General features: G+C 41.4%; 1 protein-coding gene across 1 annotated transcript in view; it reads right to left on the bottom strand.

The window, feature by feature from the left end:
* GPR158 (G protein-coupled receptor 158) overlaps nucleotides 1-20,841 on the bottom strand; it is a gene marked incomplete at its 5' end in the record, with an annotated part of 207,124 nt that overhangs the window by 118,661 nt on the left and 67,622 nt on the right. The window lies entirely within an intron of this gene.

The raw sequence follows: 20,841 nt of genomic DNA, 5'->3' as shown, positions 1-20,841 counted from the left end.
GTGGAGGACGGGAGAAATCAAAGCGGGATGAATGTGTGTGCAAGTCCAATGACAGGAAAACCTCTTTAAACAAGCACAAAAAAGCAGTTAAAGTAGTAAAAAGAATTTTCCAGGGGAAAAATTCTGTTCTGCCTTTCTGGCTTCTTGCTTTGTAATGGGAAGTTACATGCTGCTATAGAGACTGCATTTTCTTTTTGAAGCCAAGGAAGAAAAGAAGTAGCTTCTACTGAATTCCGCGAACACTGCAGCACCCCAGTACCATACCCATAATCCATTCCCACGGAACATATTCTTCATATAAAATGTGTCACAGGCTCACGGATCTGTTCTGCATTAAAATGCTTTACTGATGACCCCTTCACACATACCCAATACTCACACCAAATAAAAGTATGACTTTTATTGTATTCTCACTGAGCAGTCTAGAACTTGAAAATAAACTAAGTATTTCAAATGCTGTTCTCTTTCCTTGGTCAAGGATATTATCCTTGTTTCCAGTCTTTGGCAGCTGTAACGCACACCTTAAAAACCATCGGTCAAATTCTGTCTCTTGAAGTCCATGCAAAGGTGTAACAGGATCAGAACATCAGTCTGTTGAAAGGAGGGAAGAACAGAAAGCAAGCCTAGATCCCTCTAGACGCAGTTTCAAACTCTGAAATTCCACCATTCAACACTGAATTCCATTCAACATTGCATGAAAATAGAACTATTTACAACCTGACTTTTTTACAGAAATTGCAGCAGCTAGGCAGGGAAGAACACTAAATAGCACATGGCCAAAAATGGGGAAAATACTTTTCCTGGAAAGAAAAAATTTCCCTCTTTTTCCAAACAATGTAACAGTTAATATTATATTAACCAATGGTGGTAAATATTATGGTGAAAAAGGTAATAAGTAAACTGAGTAAGAGTCCGCAGGTGCACAGACAGAGTTTAACAAACAAAGTCCAGATTCGTTTAATCAGGGTTCTTTTGCCAGATGCAGAAGCTTTTCCTGGCTGTCTATGGGTGCAAAACACCCAGCAGACACATGCAAGCAACTTTTGTCATTGCCCTGACAAGTGTCACCCTGGTTCCAGTGACCCCAGAGGCAGACCCAGAGATAGAGCCCCGCAGAGCTGCACTAGCTCAGCTACGGCAGCCCCCAGGATCGGTGGTGGGCTTCAGACCACCAGGAGCACAGAAACTCAGCAGCACACAACAGACTGTGTAGCCACAGCCAGTAAAATATTAATCTGCTGTTAAGTTACTTAAGATTTGATCCATATAGAACTTAGCACCGAAAAATGCAGATGTGTGAAAACTATCCGCCTGCACATAAGCAAAAAAAGGAAGCATAAAACTGACCTGGTTTCAGATTTCAATTATAAATGTGAAAGAAAATCTCTGGGAATAAACCCACCACATTCCTGAGTATATTTTTTTTTCTTCATTAGTGGCCATGAGCTTTTTTAAAACCATGCTTTATATAATTCATAAGAGCAGCTACCTTGGGTTAGAGCAGAAGCTCCATTTAGGCTTGTATCGCATCTCATATGTGCCCAGCAGCAAGTGTCGCGGCAAACTGTGAAAGCTGCAGGGTGGCTATCGAGTGAGCCTTCCCCCATATGCCCTTCAGGACATCACACTCCTAAATGGAATTTGTATTGCTTTATCTTCCAGACATTAGTACTTATAGATGGCTTGGTTACAACTCAAAACAGCTTTATCATCATCTTTGCTAAAAAGAGAATAATCGGTGCCTGAACAATTCACACAGCACATTTACTCCAGCTGTCTGTTCCCTGGTTTGCAAGTTTGTACTTTCAGCTTTACAGTGTTTGTATAATGTAACGACTCCCAGGTTTAACATAGTATGCTTTAAATTATACAGTCAGCTCAAAAAAATAAGATATTCAATGAATAGCTATCTCAAAATTGTTTATAAATAAACAGGCCCTGAATAAACACAAACACATCATCTAAACCAGTTTAAAAAGGTTGTATTGCTTTCATTTTTATGCTGTCTGTTGTAAAGGTCAAATTTGGAAACATCTAGTGTGATAAAGAATATAACTGTTGGAAAGAAAATAAATCCTTCGGATAATGTGTGCAATTGCTTTGGAAGTCTGAGCCAAATCTTCTGGCCTAAGAGAGGCAAAGCCCTTCATCAGATCTGATTAGCCAGACACCAAGTGACAAAGTATTCAGCAGATACACAAAGCAGGTGTTACATCCGCACCAGAAAACAGAAGGGAAGAACAAGGCAAAAAGAAACAAGTAGTTTAAATGTTTAGATGCTTATGGCATCATGTCCTACATGTAATTTAGAAACATAGATAAACCACCAAGTAAATCTGGCCCATGGCATTCTGGAGCACAGGGGTTAAAACAGTAATTTTAGAATTTAAAAAAAAAAAAAAGAAGAAGAAGAAAAAAGACTAAAAATGCAGCTGTCCTTGACTTGGGCAGTTCAAGTTTTTCAAAGAGCATCTTTCAAAATCTGTATTTCCACATGCATACAGCAATGGGGTTGTCTCCCTTTTCTAAAGTTGACCCCTTGGTCAAAGGATGTAATAAGAGCAAAGTCATGATCAAAAAAGCTTAGCAAAAATCATACCAGTAAGCCCACATTTCTTTGCTCAGGTTTGGGGCAGCACATCAGGAATTTCTAGAAAATACTACATGCAGAAGAGTCATTTTGTGCCCAGCGAATGAGAGCAGCTGGAGCAGGCTGGCATCCTGCGAGCCTCCAAGAGCTCCTTTCTGATCCTGTTTACCGTGTTGTCAAGTACACTCACTCAGAAAAATAAACGTAAGAACATAAAAGTCAGAGTAAAATTCCGCCTGCTGAAGTCAGACAGCTCTGTCATTGAAAAGACTTTACCTGTTACATTTTCTCACTTCATTTACCCTTCCAAAGCAGAGTTTTGTGTTAAAGTGCATTTGCAGCCTGCTCAGAAGTGAGCAGTGAGCACATCCATGCATCCATGGACCTGGTGCATCACCTGGGAGCCCCCTGCGTGCCTCCGGACAGCTCGGGAGGCAGCCAGACCGCCAACAATGCTACCCGTAAGGTTTTTCTCTTAAAACGTAACATTTTGTTTCAGAAGGAGAGGACAGAGCTGGCCGCTCTGTAATTTACACTGCAGGGTTAGTTGGTAGGCCCCGTAGTTGTCTCCCATTTTCTGAGTGCATCAGTGGAGTTGATTCTTTTTTAAATTCAAGTTTAAAAACGTGTTTTCCAACAACAATGGACTTACAATGACAGTGTGACATGAGTTGTTTAAATGCTGAGTCAGACAAAGCACAGCAATAGCTGCTCTGATTCAGCTGAGAGCAAAGGTGGCCGTCAGGACATTTGTCTCAATAGTTTGAAGCTTCGCTAAAAATTCCTTGCTGCTTTTTAATGTGATTTTTCATTATTCTGGTCTTGTTAAGCCATGGGACCAGAGCAAATACTGATGGTAAGAAGTCTCAGCTCAGTCACATAGATAATTATACATTACATGCGATCATTAAAGTTACAATGTCTGATTTTTTATTAATCTTAGCTGTCACTCAAAACACTCCAAAAATGAAAGACGTTGCTCATCTTATGTTTTTTTTTAGGATACTTTGGTTACTACTGACAAATAGTGAGCAGAAAAGTTAATGTCAAATCATCCACAATTCAAGAAGGAAGACACTCACTAAATGTAAGAGACTCAGTCTTTAACTTCTAATTAACCCTTTCTGCAATGTGAACCAGCTTGGTGACTGGGCTGTACGTCTGAGGACATACAGGATTCCCTTCTGGTTCTCATCGCCATCACTCCCACGACACCCATGTTATCACAGAATCATAGAATCATTGAATGGTTTAGGTTGGAAAGGACCTTGAAGATCATCGAGTTCCAACCCCCCTGCCATGGTGGGGTATCAGCCCATTGGTGGATAAACGTGACAAACATGACAAAAATTCAAGCGCTAGTGAAAAAAAACCCATGGGGGAAATGGAGCATTTTGCAAAGAAATAGAAGAGAGGAGACCAGAAATACATGCAGATCACGGTTCTTGCTTAGAAGACAGTGAGAGGGGGAGAAAGGTGAATTTAGAAGTGTTTGAAAGCAGGTTACTTGGCGGGGGGCGATAAGCAACAGAAAAATCATCAGCAGCTGTAGTCATGCATATGGAGAACCCAAGGTCAGCTTACAAACTCTGCTTCCCACAGCCGGGACCCTTTACCGAAGGATGAAAGTACAACAATCACAGCAATTTTCAAAGGATGGGTAGCTTGGATAAAGGTTCTCAGCAATGACAGTGTTTAAGGCAGGTTTTTCATTACTGCTGAAAATACCCGTGCATGCTACAATCAGGCTACTTAAAAAAAAAAAATAGAAAACCACCTATTTATAGGACAGATTGGAATTGTTATTGGTAACCTGAATATCATTTTAGAACACATCAAACTTTGCTTCTGATTAACGGGCTACAACAACAAAATTACAGTTTCTCCTCTCCATGCAGCAATTACAGTGGAACCTGTTAACAGACACCAAAGGGACTGATAATTGTATAGCCATTAAATAATGCGGTGTGATTAATTTGAAGGCACTTTCTCAGGGACAGATTTCCTTGGCTTTGAGGATAAATTAAGATATTTTTTACTATTAGCACCGGTTAAACTGTATTAGGAGCAAAGTCTAACTCACTTCCTTAGTGTCTTACCTGCATTAGAGAGAATCCTCTTCATACTGAATCTCTACCCCTTTTTTCCTACCACTAGGATAATTTTGTGCTTTACCCATGGGCAATACTGAAAATACCAAACATGATGCGCAAGGAGACCTTCCAGAAGCTGTCAAGGAATATGTCAAAATACACAGAGGTCCTTTGCCTCTGGACATCTGGTTCTGCCAACTACTTCTGCATTCATCTGTGACTTGGCAGCAAGTGTTGCACAGGTTTGCCCGGAAGATGGGCGACACGGGGGATTAAGAAAGCTTGCCAAAAACTGCAAGAATGTGAGGCATTTCCAAAAACATTCAGTGGGGGACAAGCTGGATCTGGTCCTGATCCCCATGAAGGTGCAGTTCTGAGTAGTGGAGTACTCTCTCACCTATTCATGTTTCCCTTAATTATTAACAAACTAGCAGAATTCTGGAAATGTTTTTTAAAAAAAAGTAAAAAACCCTCAGTTTTGTATTACTTATTGATGTTAATTTTTTTAAACCAGATTTTCACAGTTGTTCTACCTCTGCCAATAAATGCTATTATCTGTACTGTGACAATACAAATTACTTTCATTCTGAAATCTATTTTGCACGTTTATAAACTTTATTAAAAGTATTTCTTTACAATACTAAGAAGAGCCATTCACATTTCCTTCTGAAGGCCAATAGGAAATACCAGAATAGCCAGTCCAAGCCAGTAACTCATCAAGAGAATTGTGGAATTTAAACAAAGAAAACCCATTCAGAATAGGAAAGAGCGATAGAGGGTGCACAGGAATTGCACAGCTCATCTCACAGAAGGGCATGGCTGAACATCTTTTAGACTGCACCGTTCTTTAGAAAGAGCCTGACTGTTAAAGTACCACCAGGATGGATAGCCTGCTGGCCCTGCTGTTTGGAAAGGGCAACATTTTCCTGTAGTTCATCCCATAGCAATAGCTGCTATAACGAGTAATTTAGATGCGTAATTCAAAGAGGGGAATAAAATGGTGGAAAACAATGCACAATATTTTAATAAGTTAACATGGACAACATTGCTAAACCAACATTTTCTAGCCAGCTGCTATATCTGTGTCATTTCTATTGCATTTCTCAGCAACCATTAATGTACTAACTTCTTGACTCTTAAACATTTTTTAAGCTGATTGCACACACTAGCAAGACGTGATCACATTGGAAAAGGTGTGCAACAGTTTGTGTCTGTTTTCCCAACCCACAGTAACTTTTTGGACCTACTGGCTGGCAGTAGGGGAGAGAAACTTGCGAACTTCCCACAAGCTTCATGAAAATAGCATCCTGTAGGAGAATAAATACCTTATCAGCATCCCTGCTGAGGGACAGACTACATCACGAGGACATACCTTTTATTAGGCACTAGAGAATGCTCTTTGAAATGCCACAGTCGTAAGAAAAGCTTTAGCTGGCACTGATGCCTTCTTGGACGTCAGGTAACAGCATAAGAAAATGCATTAGGAAACCTTTAGCTGGCACTGATGCCTTCTTGGATGTCAGGTAACAGCATAAGAAAATGCAGGCTACAATAATCTGATGTTCCTGTTTCTTGGCATTCGGTCCATCTTTAGGACAAGATGGCCCATTTTTCCAGAGGTTTTTACGACTCAGGACTGCCAGGAGTCTTGAGTTGAGTCCAACTATGCGAAGTTGGATAAATGATACTCCTAGTGACAAAATAATTTCTTACTGAAATTCTACTTGAGTATTTTGTGTGAAACATGATTGAGAAGACGGCTGCATAAAGGATGTGAATTTTGATATCTTTGCTCAACTTTGAAGCATTCTTTCCTTTTATATTAGTGCAACATTGGACTGAAATTGAAGGAAAATATCCCTCACTGGTACTTCAATGATGACACATTTTTTTATACAAAACAGAGTCTGACCTGGTCTATTAAATTAATCTTTCTGTTTACTTGGTGGTCATTGGTAAAACAAAACTCCCAGCTAGGTTCTGTCCGTCAGCAGCGCGCATTTTAGAAGTATATTTCTTTCATGCAGGACGACAGTCAAGTCCTGCAGTAGAGTGACTGCTCTGTCCACAACTTGATCAATGTCCTTTTATTAATTTTGCTTTATTCTGGATTGTAGCCTCCACAGTCTGACAATATGCCAACACATTAAGAAAGTTAATCTTGCTTACAAAATAGTATCAGAATTTGAGTTTTTCGACTTCTCAAACATATCTCCATGTTTCAGCAACAAGTCTCCCATCTTCAAGGTTGGGATGTCTCTCAGAACTGAAGTTCCGAGCACAGTTTCTAGGTTTAACCTATGATCTGAGCTCTGCTAAACTACAGATTCTTCTTGATTGCTTTCAGTCTCACCACCTGGTGTCTTTCATAATTTCATCTATCAAAGGAACCAACGATTTTGTGACAAAGCCATCATTCCTCCTCTTGCCCACGAACACTGCAGACCATGGTCTGTCAGACTGCTGTTCAAGCACTGTTGTAAGGGTCATATTACAATCAGAAGAAGCACCATATTATTGCCGTCAGAAAAAGTTTCCCCCAAACTCACATCGCTTGACAGTACCAGCCTCACACTGATCTTCACAGCTTGGAGCTGTATACTCTCTCCCTCATTAAAAGGCACAAGTCCCACAGAGGTTCTGCATGTCCCGCTAGCACCATGAAAATACAGCACCCGCTATTTGGCAGCTATTTACTAGCTCATTCAGCCTCTTCATTAGCACTAGGCCAGCACTAAGGTTTTAAAAAATGCATTTGGGCAATACATATAGTTATGATTTTGGGTAACAAATCAAAACCAAAAGGTTTTAACTAAAATGAATATGAAACAGCAATACACTTAATAAATTAATACCTGTCCAGTTGTGTCCAGGACACCAAAGAGAGATCAGTCATGAGGGTACACCATGAAATCCTGTTTTTCGTTCCGAACACTTGCTTTCTTCTTGCAACCTTTATCAGCTTTGAGGAAAATTGCCCAAATTTTGAGTAATAACTGTCCTATAAGTAAGCCCTCACTTCTAGGTCTAAGGATAGCCAGAGGGCTGGTGATCCTGCTCCCTATATGGAACCACCATAATACAGACAGACACCTCGGAAATCTTTCCTCTGTCCTTCTGCTTCCCTTATCTCAAATCTAGATTCTTGCTTTTCATCCAAAGCCAATGATGATTCCTATCTCACTCCTCTATTGCCTTCTGGAGCCGGAGGGTTTGGCCATGAATGTAAATTCCTTGGAAGGCTCTCTCTAAATGACCGCTTTTGATATTTAATGATGCTTCTCTCTGCCCATCGTTACTTTTCCCTCATGTTTGCACTTAATCCAACAAGGGTATTCCTGTGCCCTGGTGATTAAAAGCCATCTTCCCTGTTCCGCTCAACTGCTATTTCCTGCTCAGGCTGAACTCCTCCTTTATACAAACTACAGCTGCCTCCGTTTAACTTTACACAAGCCACCCGTTAGAAAGATGTTCTCTGAAGCTCATGGTATAACACCAGCTTTGGTACAGACCTATAAGAAGCATTCTTATGTTAACAGACTGATTGTGTCCAAACATGTATATGAAAGCAAATATTTCTTTGTCCTGTCTCCAGTCCCATGTTACAGAGTCCTCTTGTGTCCACACAAGGTGGGTGTCAGCTGGAGGACATCGCCCATAGCTGAACGGGTCCCAGAGCTCTGCTGGGACTCTGTGCCAGTGTTATGCCAGGAACCTCCACGGAGCAGCCCAGACTCACAAGTGTGCCAAGGTGGCTTAAAATCTTGATAGCAGCCCTCCGCCATTGTGAGAGCTCCAAGCAGGACAGCGTTCTTGTATCAATCTGAAGTATAACTAATCTTTACCACAGAAGTATATTTAAGAAGAACATTTAATTAATCCTCTAAGATGTATAACAAAACACACACAAAAAGGGAGGTTAAATTCAAATACAAACTGGAAGGATGAAATACACTTTTAGTTTTAATTTGTTCAGTAGCCTGCTTTCCCTCGGTTCAGCCATGCACCATTTCTGAGTTAAGGTCCCAAATCCGCAGATGGCTTAACCAATCCTAAAATGAGTTCCCTGCTAACCCCAATGGCAGATGGCAACACCACAGAGATAGAAGAAAGATGAAGTTGTTCCAGCTTGCAGCGGGAAGCCAAAGCAAAGCATCAATCAGTCTCTGGAACCAGAAACTCTAGAACTTTGTATTCCTTCTCCTGGCAGGGTAACTACTGATAACACTGTTTGAAAAGCATGCGACTGCAAATTTAGAAGCCAATTTCATAGGGACCACTAAGAAAGTCAGAAAATTCTGCAACTTCATCTGGCTGTAATTATTTCTTCCTCAAGTACTTGCAAGTGTTACCCTTCTGCCACAGTATACTAAAACACAGGAATCAAAGTGGCCTTCAGGCAGTAACGTACCTATCACCCACCAATTTTATTTAATGAACTTGCATGAAAACAGGGACTAAGGGATAACCAGTAACATGGTATATCCACTGGAGAGAAAGCAAGCAGGAGTTTCCTCTCTATTATTTAGCAGCTGCCAGGAGCTGGTTCACAAAGCATGATGGACTGGATCTTTTCTGACATCATTAAAATTAAAAAGGAAATTGTTTTCTATTATTAATTATGGAAGTGTACCTCTTGTTCTCAGAGCTCCCAGAAATGGTGAAGCAGCATCCGGTCGCAGTACATTGCAGACATATAAACCTCAGCAGACAGTAAGATGCTCGGAAGAGTTTGCCTCAGACTCAACAAAATGTCAAGTTTACTTTCCATCCGACAGAGCAAACCCATTTTATTGGAAGCCACTACAGAAATAGCACCAAAGACTTGCCAGCCTTGATGTGCCACACGCATGCACGCACAAAAGCCCACCCGCGCTCCACATCATCTCACTCTTTAACTCTCACTTTGAAATCACTTGAAGAGGTTGCAGCACAGTTACCAGCTCTATCGAGTGGCAAAATCCTTGAGGCCAGCAAAGCTAAAGCCAGGAGAAATGAAGGAAAAAACAGGTCCTGTCACACATGCACAGATTTTATTTGGTAACATGAAGCTATTATAATGGTGACAATGGAAAGGGAAACAACTTTCAGGTTAAGAGAGAAAATACTTGGTTAGTAACTTCATTAACCTGCAGCTAATGGCATCAGATTTTGTTTCGTATTTATAAATAAATAATGCTCACCTGTCTTCCTGGGTTAACAATTCCATAAGAACGAAAATATTATAGCACACAGGCTTGTAAAATTAACTTACTGTTATGTTTTGTGTTACTGGTCTCCCCTCTGTCCTTTCTACTCTTATTCTGCTGCAAAATGCAGCATGTCACCAAGGACATGAGACTTGTGGTCCACCCCCCCAGAAAAGTCTCCCACCTCACCCCTAGGAACGACACAGACTCTCCATTCGCCTCACTTCAACGGCCTCTTATTCTCAACGCTTATGAGACAAGAGGCAAATCCAGGCACCAGCCTATGCAGTAGTCTGAACAGCCTTCCCAGTTCAAATACATCGACCAGCACTTTTCCAAATCTTCTAACAGCACAAATGGAACACAGATTGGGTCTTCCAATTTTCTATTCTGAGACTTCTAAAATTCCATCTCAATGAATGATTTCACTAAAAAAACCAAAACCCTCCTGAAGGTAAATTATATTAACATGTTTCTCTACGGTAAGTGAATTATAAACCAGCCAAGTTGGAAGACAAGAGTTTCTATTGAGTTTTCTTGAGTCTGAGGCAAACTCTCCCAAGTACTGTCATTGCTTCATAGTTTCCAGGAAGTTTCTGTATTTTATATCCAAAAGTTTTAATTCTATAATATTGTGAACGCAATCCTATAATATGATAATTTTATCCAAAAGTTTTTTTATATAGTTATCGTATTATAGAATTGCATTCACGATATTATAGAATTATAAAGCTGCATGAATGGACCATGGCAGAAGCTTATGGTGAAATCCACTCACATCGACCTTCTAGAGAGTCTGCTGCATAAAACAGAATAAAAAGCCTAAAACCCAGAAGCAATGCTTTGAAAGCTCAAAAAAGTCAGAAACACGTGAAAAAGCAAAGCACTCTCAATTAGCAGCATGAGAGCCTTCCCAACCTGCAGAGCCCGCATGCTTCCAGGTCAAGTTTGGAGGTTCTTGATAAAGTTCAAAATGCTCAGAAGTTCCTCAGCATCTGCATGGCCATTCCAGGACAAATACGCCAGCAGACTGCCAATGTGACTCACCTACTAACAATTCTTACCTAGCTCTCACTAGGAAGATATTTCCTTTACTTATCTACAGGTTCCTTTTTCGCTTGTCTTGCAAATGATACATCTTCTTTTTTACTTTTTTTACTTCTTGAGAGTGAGGGACTTTCTTTTTTGATCCCACTTGCAAATCCTCAAAGCATCTCAAGATTAGTCATTTTGTACGGCTTTCTACTGTGAGAAGTGTTTTGGTGAACTAGTATAAATACCAGGACATTTACTCAGTATCATACCCATAAGGAAATACAGGAAAAAAAAGAAAAAAAAAAAGAAGAAAAGAAAGGATCCTTGCTCTAAACAGTAATAACTTGCTCACTAGAATGTAAATACTATTATAGTATTCCGATGACATAGAGAAGGTTACCTGACAACCTACATTGTACTTAGATTTGCTGTAGCTCTTTGCTATCCTTATTAGATCATTTGAGACTGGTATACTGCTTTAATTACCCTGACCGGTAGAAAAACCCTGTTAATATTGGCAGTGATGCTGGTACTGGCAGAGCAAGTTATAGACACTGAAGTTAATTATATTCAAACTAAAGTAGATTTGGGAAATGTATTTGCATGCAGTCAGCATTTGGCTACCTTTCAAATTACAATCTACTGTAAACGCAGAACTTCATTTCCCTAATGAACTTTTATAGGCTTCTGTTACAACAATTAGCAGTTTTGTGAAGGAAAATTTCCCTGGGTAGGGACCAAATGTAAAGAAAGAAGCGAGCGGGCAATTCAACACCTCCACCTACAGAAAGCATCCTTCCACCAGCAGCCAGGGGAGTTCCGGCACCCCTTCATCCCCCTCCAGCCGTCACACGTGAGAGAGGGGAAGGACCGGCACTGATATACTGCACCCATCGTGCTTTTTCTCATTACAGTTTTCACAGCTGCGAGATGGATGAACGAACACAGGAACACTATTTTCAATGGCACTCTTTAGCACCTTGCAAAATTTTACCCAGGTATTCATAGAAACTTCTCGTATCCTGAAAACTGTCTCCCTCCCTAGAGATACATTACAGGCTCCTCAGCCACATCTCGTAACTAACTCCTATTATAAGACTCCAAAATAAATACACAGAGAGTGGAAAAAAATAGACATCTCATCTTGCACGAATCTCTTAGTAATAAAAGTAAATCCTATTGTTAATTTAGAATAACAAATATGAATTATATAAATTTACACAAATACCAACCATGTAAAGTTAATATTAAAAAAGAATACAACTAACACTTAGCCACCAAAGAAACATATTTGCACGTAAACCTGCACTGAAAATGACAGAAATAAGAACTCAAATGGGTATTTAAGATCACCATCAGTTAGCTATAGCTAAAACAACAATGTGTCTCTGTTTGAACTACATGGAATTTAAAATACTTTACAGTAGAATATATGAACTCTATTAATTACATTAATAATAACTAACACATTTTCTACAAAATTTCATTTTGATTTTAATAACTCTATACTGCAACGTACTACAGCAGCCACTTTGCAACACATGTCCTCACTGAATCACATCTTAGTGCATATAGTCTATCTATTTTTCAATTAGTATCTCCAGGCTACAAATCAGCATATTTCAAAATGTTGTTCTAATCGGTAACTGCTGACTTGCTCAGTCAGTACCCTCATGGATTATTTCTTATATTCAAGTTAGAATTTGGATTAAAGGATATTTTGGCACTGAGAAATTTCTGAGTGTAATAGAGAACAGTATCAAGCAAAATTCAAAAAAGATGTAGATACAATCAACTATAAACATGTAATCTTGGGGGGAGAAGACGGGAACAAGTCTGCAGCCAGAAGGCAGCCCACTGGAGGAGCAGACAGGGACTGCAGCCCAGCCACGTACCGGGGTGGTCTCCTTGCCCTTCTGCACCAAGTTGAACAGAGCTGACAGGTGCCTTCAAAAAATTCACGTCAGTTGAACTAGCATTTTTATGAAAACTGCTTTCCATCTTCTGCTCCTCTTATTTTAGTTTCTCTCACATCAATATTAACAATGCCTTCTTTGCTTCAGTCTTTACTGCTCGGGCCAGCCCTCAGGAGTCCCAGACTTTGCAGGTGACAGAGAAAGTCTGGAGGAAGGAAGGCTTTCCCTGGGTTGAAGAGGATCAAGTTAGAAATCAATTAAGTAAACTGGATATCCACAAGTCCATGGGGCCTGATGGGAGGCACCCATTGGAGAGGAGCTGAGGGAGCTGGAGGAAGTCATTGCTGGGCCACTCTCCATCATCTTTAAAAGGTCTTAGAGACCAAGTGAGGTGCCTGAGAACTGGACAAAAGCCAATGTCACTCCAGTCTTTAAAAAGGCCAAGAAGGAAGAGCCAGGAAACTACAGGCCAGTCAGCCTCACCTCCACCCCTGGAAAGATGATGGAACAGCTTGTTCTGGGTGTCATCTCCAAGCATCTGGAGGAAACGAAGATTATGAGAAGCAGTCGACATGGATGCACCAAGAGAAAGTCATGTCTGACTAATCTGATAGCCTTCTACAATGGCATGATTGGATGGGCAGGTGAGGGGAGGGCAGTGGATGTTGCCTACCTTGACTTCAACAAGGCGTTCAACATTGTCTCCCACACCATCCTCACAGGCAAGCTCAGGAAGTGTGGGTTAGATGAATGGACAGTGCAGTGGACTGAGCAGTGGCTGGCAGATAGAGCTCAGAGGGTTGTGGTTAGTGGTGCAGAGAGCTGGGCTGGACAGGCTGGAGAGCTGGGCAGAGAGAAACCTTATGAAATTCAACAAAGGCAAGTGCATCAGCACAGGTTAGGGGCTGACCTCCTGGAGAGCAGCTCTGTGGAAAGGGACCTGGGACTCCTGGTGGACAACAGGATGACCATGAGCCAGCAATGGTCCCTGGTGGCCAAGAAGGCCAATGGCATCCTGGGGTGCATCAAGAAGACTGTGGCCAGTAGCGAGGGACGTCATCCTCCCCCTCTACTCTGCCCTGGTGAGGCCACATCTGGAGTACTGCGTCCAGTTCTGGGCTCCCCAGTTCAAGAAGGACAGGGATCTGCTGGGAAGGGTCCAGCAAAGGGCTACAAAGATGCTTAGGGGATTAGAACATCTCTCTTATGAGGAAAGGATGAGGGACTTGGGTCTTTTTAGTCTCGAGAAGACTTAAGGGGGATCTTATCAATGCTTATAAATACTTAAAGGGAGGGTGCCAGAGAGGTGGTGTAGTCTCCAACTCTGCAGACATTCAAAACCTGCCTGGACGCCATGCTGTGCAACCTGCTGTAGGTGACCCTGCTATGGCAGGGGCATTGGACTAGATGATTTCCAGAGGTCCTTTCCAAACCCCATCATTCTGTGACTCTGTGACCATTCTGTAATATAGAGGAAGAGGGGAAAATTTAGTATGTCTTATTATCCCAAGGACCCCATCTAGTATCTTCCTCCTCATTCTCCTTCCCCAAACTTGTAATCTCTAAATCTTCCAGACAAAGCCATTTATCCTCACAGACAATTGTGCTGCTGAACTTCAAACTACAGCTGAAGAAACACATTTTAAAAGCAAAACAGCTTTTAGTGGCATAATGTCAAAAGCAGCTGAAAATACACAGTGGTTCATCAAAAAGGACAATTCTTCAGGAAATGATTAGTGGTTATTTTCAGAATCACAATAACGTGCTCAGAGCTGCACAGAACAAAAGACGTATACGGTCTCTGTCACATGAAGTTTATTGTAACAGACACTTGAAAGACAAAATGCAAAGGATCCAATTCTGTTCTCATTTGCCCTTATTTTAAATAAAACAAAATCCCAGTGTCTCCAGTGCGTCCAGTCACCTCATTGAAATGACTGGTTAATGATGCTAGAATCAAATCCACTTTGCTTCATTCTGCTTTTATACTTTAATTTATACTTAACTGCTTTTAATATAGATCCATTTGTTGAGACTACTAAGAAGTTATAAAACCTAAAGAACAAAGACCACCATACCCTCCAGTGCGACCCGCAACACCAGCTTCCAGCAGATTCCAGAAGAACCAGAAGGTAGGGCAGACTTGATGCTATTGCCAATTAGCAAATAACACTCATTAAGCCACATCATTCCCCAGGTCCTCATCAAATTCCAGCTTTATCAGTGAATGCTTTCCTAAAACTGTTTAATGCTCAAATCCTGTTGTTCAATCCAGTTTTGGCAAATCCCTCTCCTTGCTGTGAAGCATAGAGTAAACTTGCCTTGAGATGCCAACCAAATGCCAGGTTTTACCACTGAAACAGCTGGATTTCAGTGTTAGCAGGTGGGAAAAATCCCTGAGCTATTCTTGAAGCCAATGAAGTGGACTGTGGCACCTTTGAAAGAGGAAGAGAGTTATATGATTGTATGATCGTTAACAGGACTCAAATTATTTTTGCTGAACACCCTACTCACCATAATCAATGCCAGAGAGATTACGGACGCAGTCTGAACTTCACCAGTAGGACTAATAAAGACAGGCTTTTTCCACAAAAACTGAAGTTCCTTTGGAATATCTATTTGTAGGATCATTTGAGATTACAGAAGAAGCTGGCTCAGAACATAATGCTGTGCTATGGCCTAACTGATTCACATCTTTATTAGACAACCAAAATAGATATTAGGTTACAAAAAGCCCCTGTCTCAAAAAAGCAGTTCCACTGGCAGAACTTCTGACAGCCCAGAGACACCTTTTCACTTTCAGTAAATTAGACAATTTTTACGCAGCGGTAACCCATAGCTGAGCTATGAGAATTTCACTCTTTCAATAATCACCCAAAATCTCTTTACAGACAGTATCCTCTCCTTTTATTGTGTAATCTCACCATACTTTTCATGTCTTAACTTATGTGAACTGCCCAGTGGATCCGCCAGCGCACAGGTTGGGTTTGCCCTTTTTCCCCTCCTGCCTGCGACCCCGTTTGCTTCCTCGGGAGGTTTCTCTATCTGCGCAGCCTGAAATGGTGCCAGTTAAAGCTCTCTCTTCTCTGCCCTGCTTCACATGTTCCTTTATTCTACTTTTCTTTCTGGTCTAAGACACGCTGCTTAATTTATAGAAAAAAGTGAAGGCAAGTTGCTAAATGTTTTTAGGCCGTCATCCCAGTGTTCACATTCATTACACACATCTCCTTAACTGAACATGTCAGCAGCTCCTTAGAAATGAAAATCGTCACAATATTATTCCTATTAAGATCACGCAGATTTCAATCAGGATGTTTATTACAAAATTTCACCCTTTAAAATAACTTTGCAAAATCCTATTCCACTTATTGTAGAAACAAATTACCTCTTTCACAGAGGTAAGAGGCGCTCCCCACTTGAAGGCACTAACTTCAGGTCTATTTTCTCCTCACTTGCTCTCAGAAAAGTAGGCATCATAGCTGCACATGTCTTAAAGCTACAAGAGAAATTCCTTCTTTGCATGGAGATTCTGTCACCATCTCTATACTGGTTTGCTTCTGACTCTGAAACAGCCCCTCAGATTTTCATGGTTGCTCTGCTGGAGTAAGAAACTACCAAAATGAGCAAGAAAAATCAAAATATAGCCCTAAAATAAGGTGGGTAACAAAGCTGTTATCTTGTTATCTGTGGAGATGTCAAGCGTTCCTCAGCTTTTGGAAGAATCATTTATACAAATATTTAAGCCCTCAAAGCCAACACATTTACCAATCATTTAGACATAATCATCCTGTCACTTACATACAGCTCAACAAACATGTCATTGGGGAAACCCTACAGTGTAATTAACGTTAGGTTGAATGACAACTGAAGAAAAACACTATAAGCGTTTTCATTCAAACCTGAAAGGCAATATCTAGTATGTCAACACTCACTTCACCAGGAAGATTGATTTTCCCCATTATTATTCTTAATTGTACACATGTAGCTTTCAATTTAATTTCACTGAGGCTTTTAATTGTGGCTTGGCTTTAAGGTTTTCTGTTTAGCAGTGCAGTCCAAACTGTTATTCTCAGGAACACAAAAGATCAAGCCACGTCGCCTAACAGCACAGTTAAGCGATCTAATGGTCAAAGAGGAGAGAAAAGAAAGAGAAAAATTTACCGTAATTTTTATGAACCTTCAATTTTGTAGGTAAAATTTTTGTAGGTAAAGTTTTGTAGGTAAAAAGAAGGAGTAAGCGCCAGTTCCACTCCAATAATCATGATATTTCCCTAAATCTACTGTCTAGTCTTCTGAAGGAATTGTGTCCTCAAAAGGTCTTACTGTGCTGTCAGTGTTGTTAAATTTCATAGAGTGAAACAACTTGCAGTCATGTTTATCTGTGTTATAATATATTTCCTCTACATTGACTGCAGCGATGTAAGCAGAGCCATCCGTCGGTGTATCATTTTAAAATACACACACAACCGTTCTCTAAGCAGCACAACAGCCCGAAGCTCTGAGATGCAGCAAGGTCTCACCAGCACATCTGAATTCTGCATAAAGCGCTATTAGTGTCTGATTAAATATTAATTACAAGAATGTAGTTGTACAGCATTTAACTGGGGAAAGGCCATTAGCAAATCGCAATTTTTCTGCCAAAAAAATACCTAGCACAGCACAATGTTACTTTCTGCCCTATTTAATATGGATCACAAGGAGGTAGTAAGTGGCCTGAAAGCATCAGTCCCACCCAGTGGCAAAGGCTGTGGTCCCCTGTCCTCCCCACTTTAAACCAGACAAAATCCTGGCTAAAAAGCATGCCTGGGAGACATGAGTACTATTTGTTTCAACAGGAGCAAGAGGAAAATGTTCCATTTCAAAGAGAAGCCAAGTCTGTATGTGGGGAGCCAAAGCCATGGCTGCTCCTGACCTCTCCTCCGCTCCCCCCTCCCTCTCCTGCCTGATGGAGGTTTTAGGCGCCTGCCCACACACCCCGGCTGCTAGTCGTGCAGGGGTCCCCGCTGACCACACAGGGACCACAGCCATCCTTCTCCGAGAGGGAAGGACCGTCTCCAGCTATCCACACATATTTTTTTGCAGTCACCTTAACCAGCAGATCAAACTGAGGACCCTTCCCACGCCTCCTGCCTCGCTCGGCTGCCGCCCGCCCCATCCGGGGGAAGCGCTGCCAACAGCTACGCAGCTCTGACACCGCTTCTTCCCCTGACAAACCTATGTCATGTGATGGATATAACACAAAGACTTGAATTCTGCCAACTGAGGAGAGCAGATCTAGTGCCTCTGTTTAAAAACTGGAGTCCTTCCTATTTTGCTAATTTACAGCAATGAGACGTGGGCTGAAGGAAAGCTCTAGCAATACCCCAGGCAGGGCTAAGCAAATACTTTTAAACTATTATTTGCAAAATAAGAATTGTTTGGGTCATATTTAAACTACTGAATCCACTCCAGTGAAAAATAACAGTGAGGAGAGGGACAGCCCAAATTCTGTATGATTAAAACATGGATTCAATAATGGTTGCAGAAACGGTAGTCTCCCACTGGGCACTGAAAAACCAGGAATACCTACACCTACTCTAGTGCAGTAGGCATAACAGGTCCAGGTCCTTCCCTTGTGTTGAAGGACCCATCTCACATCCCCAGAGAGGGCTCCAGCACTCAAAACTGTTCTGGGAGTGGTTTCTCTCAGACTGTGCCAGAACAGTGCAAGATAACTGATCTCTGGGCATTTTAGTTCAAATCTCTGACTGTGCCTTAGAGAAAGCATCTCACCTCTTAGATGCACCCTTTAGCTACCAGGCTGCTGATCCATTCACACCTCCTCAGTGCTTCCATGCCTCATGGCAGCGCTTTATTTAAATGATTTATTAAGCGACACTAGTGGGGTAGAGTCGAAGTTTAAAATTTATTCCCATTTCCTCACACTGAAACACCTCCCTTACGTTTTTTTTCACACACTTCTCTCCTCTTCAAGGTGCCCTCTAGGTTTTCACATGTTTCACTAGAGCACTGAAATATTTTATAACACTCACGAGAGCACCGGATGGCAGAGACACATGATCCCTGCCCAAGAAACGCACATCCCAGAGAAGCAGGCAAGGGCGAGGTAGTTCGGTGTCGCAGTTATTGAGCTCCGGGAGATGCTCTTCCTGGGCTTTCCCACTTAGTGCTGGCTCCTGTCCCATCTGTCCTCCACCACCCTCACCTTCCGGGAGGCATCCTTATAGTCCTGAGCTGTGCCTGCAGGAACTGCTCTGCTGTTCTTTTTTTGTTTGTTTCAAATTTCTTTCAGTGCCTTTTTCTGTTTTTTTTTGCTTTTCTCTCCTTTTCCATTCCTTTGTTATCTCAGTTTGATAAGACTAAAATGAAACCTATTATAACTTTTGATACGAAGGACAAACCCAAACACACTATTCTTCCCTGTAACACAGGACACATGAAATGCTTAGGAATTAAGAAGTCATCAAGCAGGTCTATGTGAGTTAACTATTTTTTCAGAGAAACCTACGCAAGCAAAAAAGGACACCAACTCAGAAGCACTTTTAGGTTGGCTGGAGCAGCTGGGCATCCTCACTCAGGATGAACCAGCTCCCTACAACCCCGTACCACTTCTGTCAGCTTCCCAAGGCACTTCCTCTCAAGCAATCTGTATTACCACATTTTCAGTACCTTTTGTGTCTGCAGAGCAGTTGCTAATGGGAAGATGGTAACCTCCAAGAGGATTAGAAACAGGGCATGCAACCTGGTGGAGCACCATCACATTAAGAGCTCCCAAGAGCTCTGTGGGAAGCGCTTTTCCCACCTGGGACCCGTGAGAAACAGCGCTGTAAATAGCACCACGTGCAGAAGTATGAAACTACACCTGGGGACAGAATTTGGGAATGTTTTTTCCCTCTGCTCATTCTTTGCCTGGAGCTGCCTTAAATACACATGAAATTGCTCCACGTGATCCAACTTCCTCAGTTTCTACACTGGGTTTTAGAGTAACAGAACAAGCTGAGCTTGTGATTTTTTTGCTTTAGTTGTTGCCTCTGTATTAAATAGGTTATACTGAATGCTGAGGGAGAATGGAGAAAAAAAGATTTCTTCTTCTTAAGTGTTGTCAGCATAGGATTAGCCTACTAGGAGATGAATGCCAAGGAACCTCTCACTGGGCAGCTCGGATTCAGGCACTCTCGAGCTGCAGACGCCCTGGGAGAGCACAGGCTTTTATTTGCAGATACACTTGATCCGAGCTTACACTTGTAATTATTTGTCACTGCTCATCTCCATAGAAATGGAAGGATTTACATTTTTTTTAAATAACTGGTTTGGAATAATAGGTAAGGGTTTGATGAATTTTCAAATGTATCTTACAAAGACAATTAAAAGTGTTCAGCCTGCGTTATCTAAAAAGCTGCTAGAGCAGAGAAGCAAACAAACCAGTATTATTCCCTCTTCTTTTACGAATGCATTTTTGTGTTCTGCATACTTAGATACTTAGCTATACACTTTTTAAATTGATAAATGGAGAGCTGCAAGCACTATTTCAATGTTACATCTAGGATTACTGTGCCATTTCTCAGGAGTCACAGGGAAGATTTTTAATAGGTATTTTTTTCTGTAGTGTTGCTCTCCTTCCCTATGTTTTTCAACCTTCTACTGCAGTAGTGGAAAACAAAACTGACCAAGAAAGCCCAACAATTAATTCCAGAAGCAGTGACTGCAACAAAAAGTTGGTATAACAGATTTAAAATAGGCTAGTGCTCCAATGCCCCTGCCTTCCACAGTGAACAGTCATAAATCCTAACTCAGTCTTTGAAATCAGAAGCAGGTTGCTGATGCAGACGGCTCCAGTTTCACCTGGGAGGTAATGAGGTGAAGTCATTGCATAGGAGAGAAGGAAAATAGAGCCAGCTGACTATACACCATTTCACTCAACGGCTCCCTCGTGGGAAGCATCAACAGCAGGGGTGCAGCTGACAAGTGAAATGCTGCTTTGTATAACACTTTACTACCCATTTGTGTGCTATCGGAAG

Source organism: Charadrius vociferus, unplaced genomic scaffold, assembly GCF_000708025.1.
Source record: "Charadrius vociferus isolate BGI_N301 unplaced genomic scaffold, ASM70802v2 scaffold126, whole genome shotgun sequence".
NCBI classification, from domain to species: Eukaryota; Metazoa; Chordata; class Aves; order Charadriiformes; family Charadriidae; genus Charadrius; species Charadrius vociferus.
This window is presented reverse-complemented; position numbering and strand designations above follow the sequence as displayed.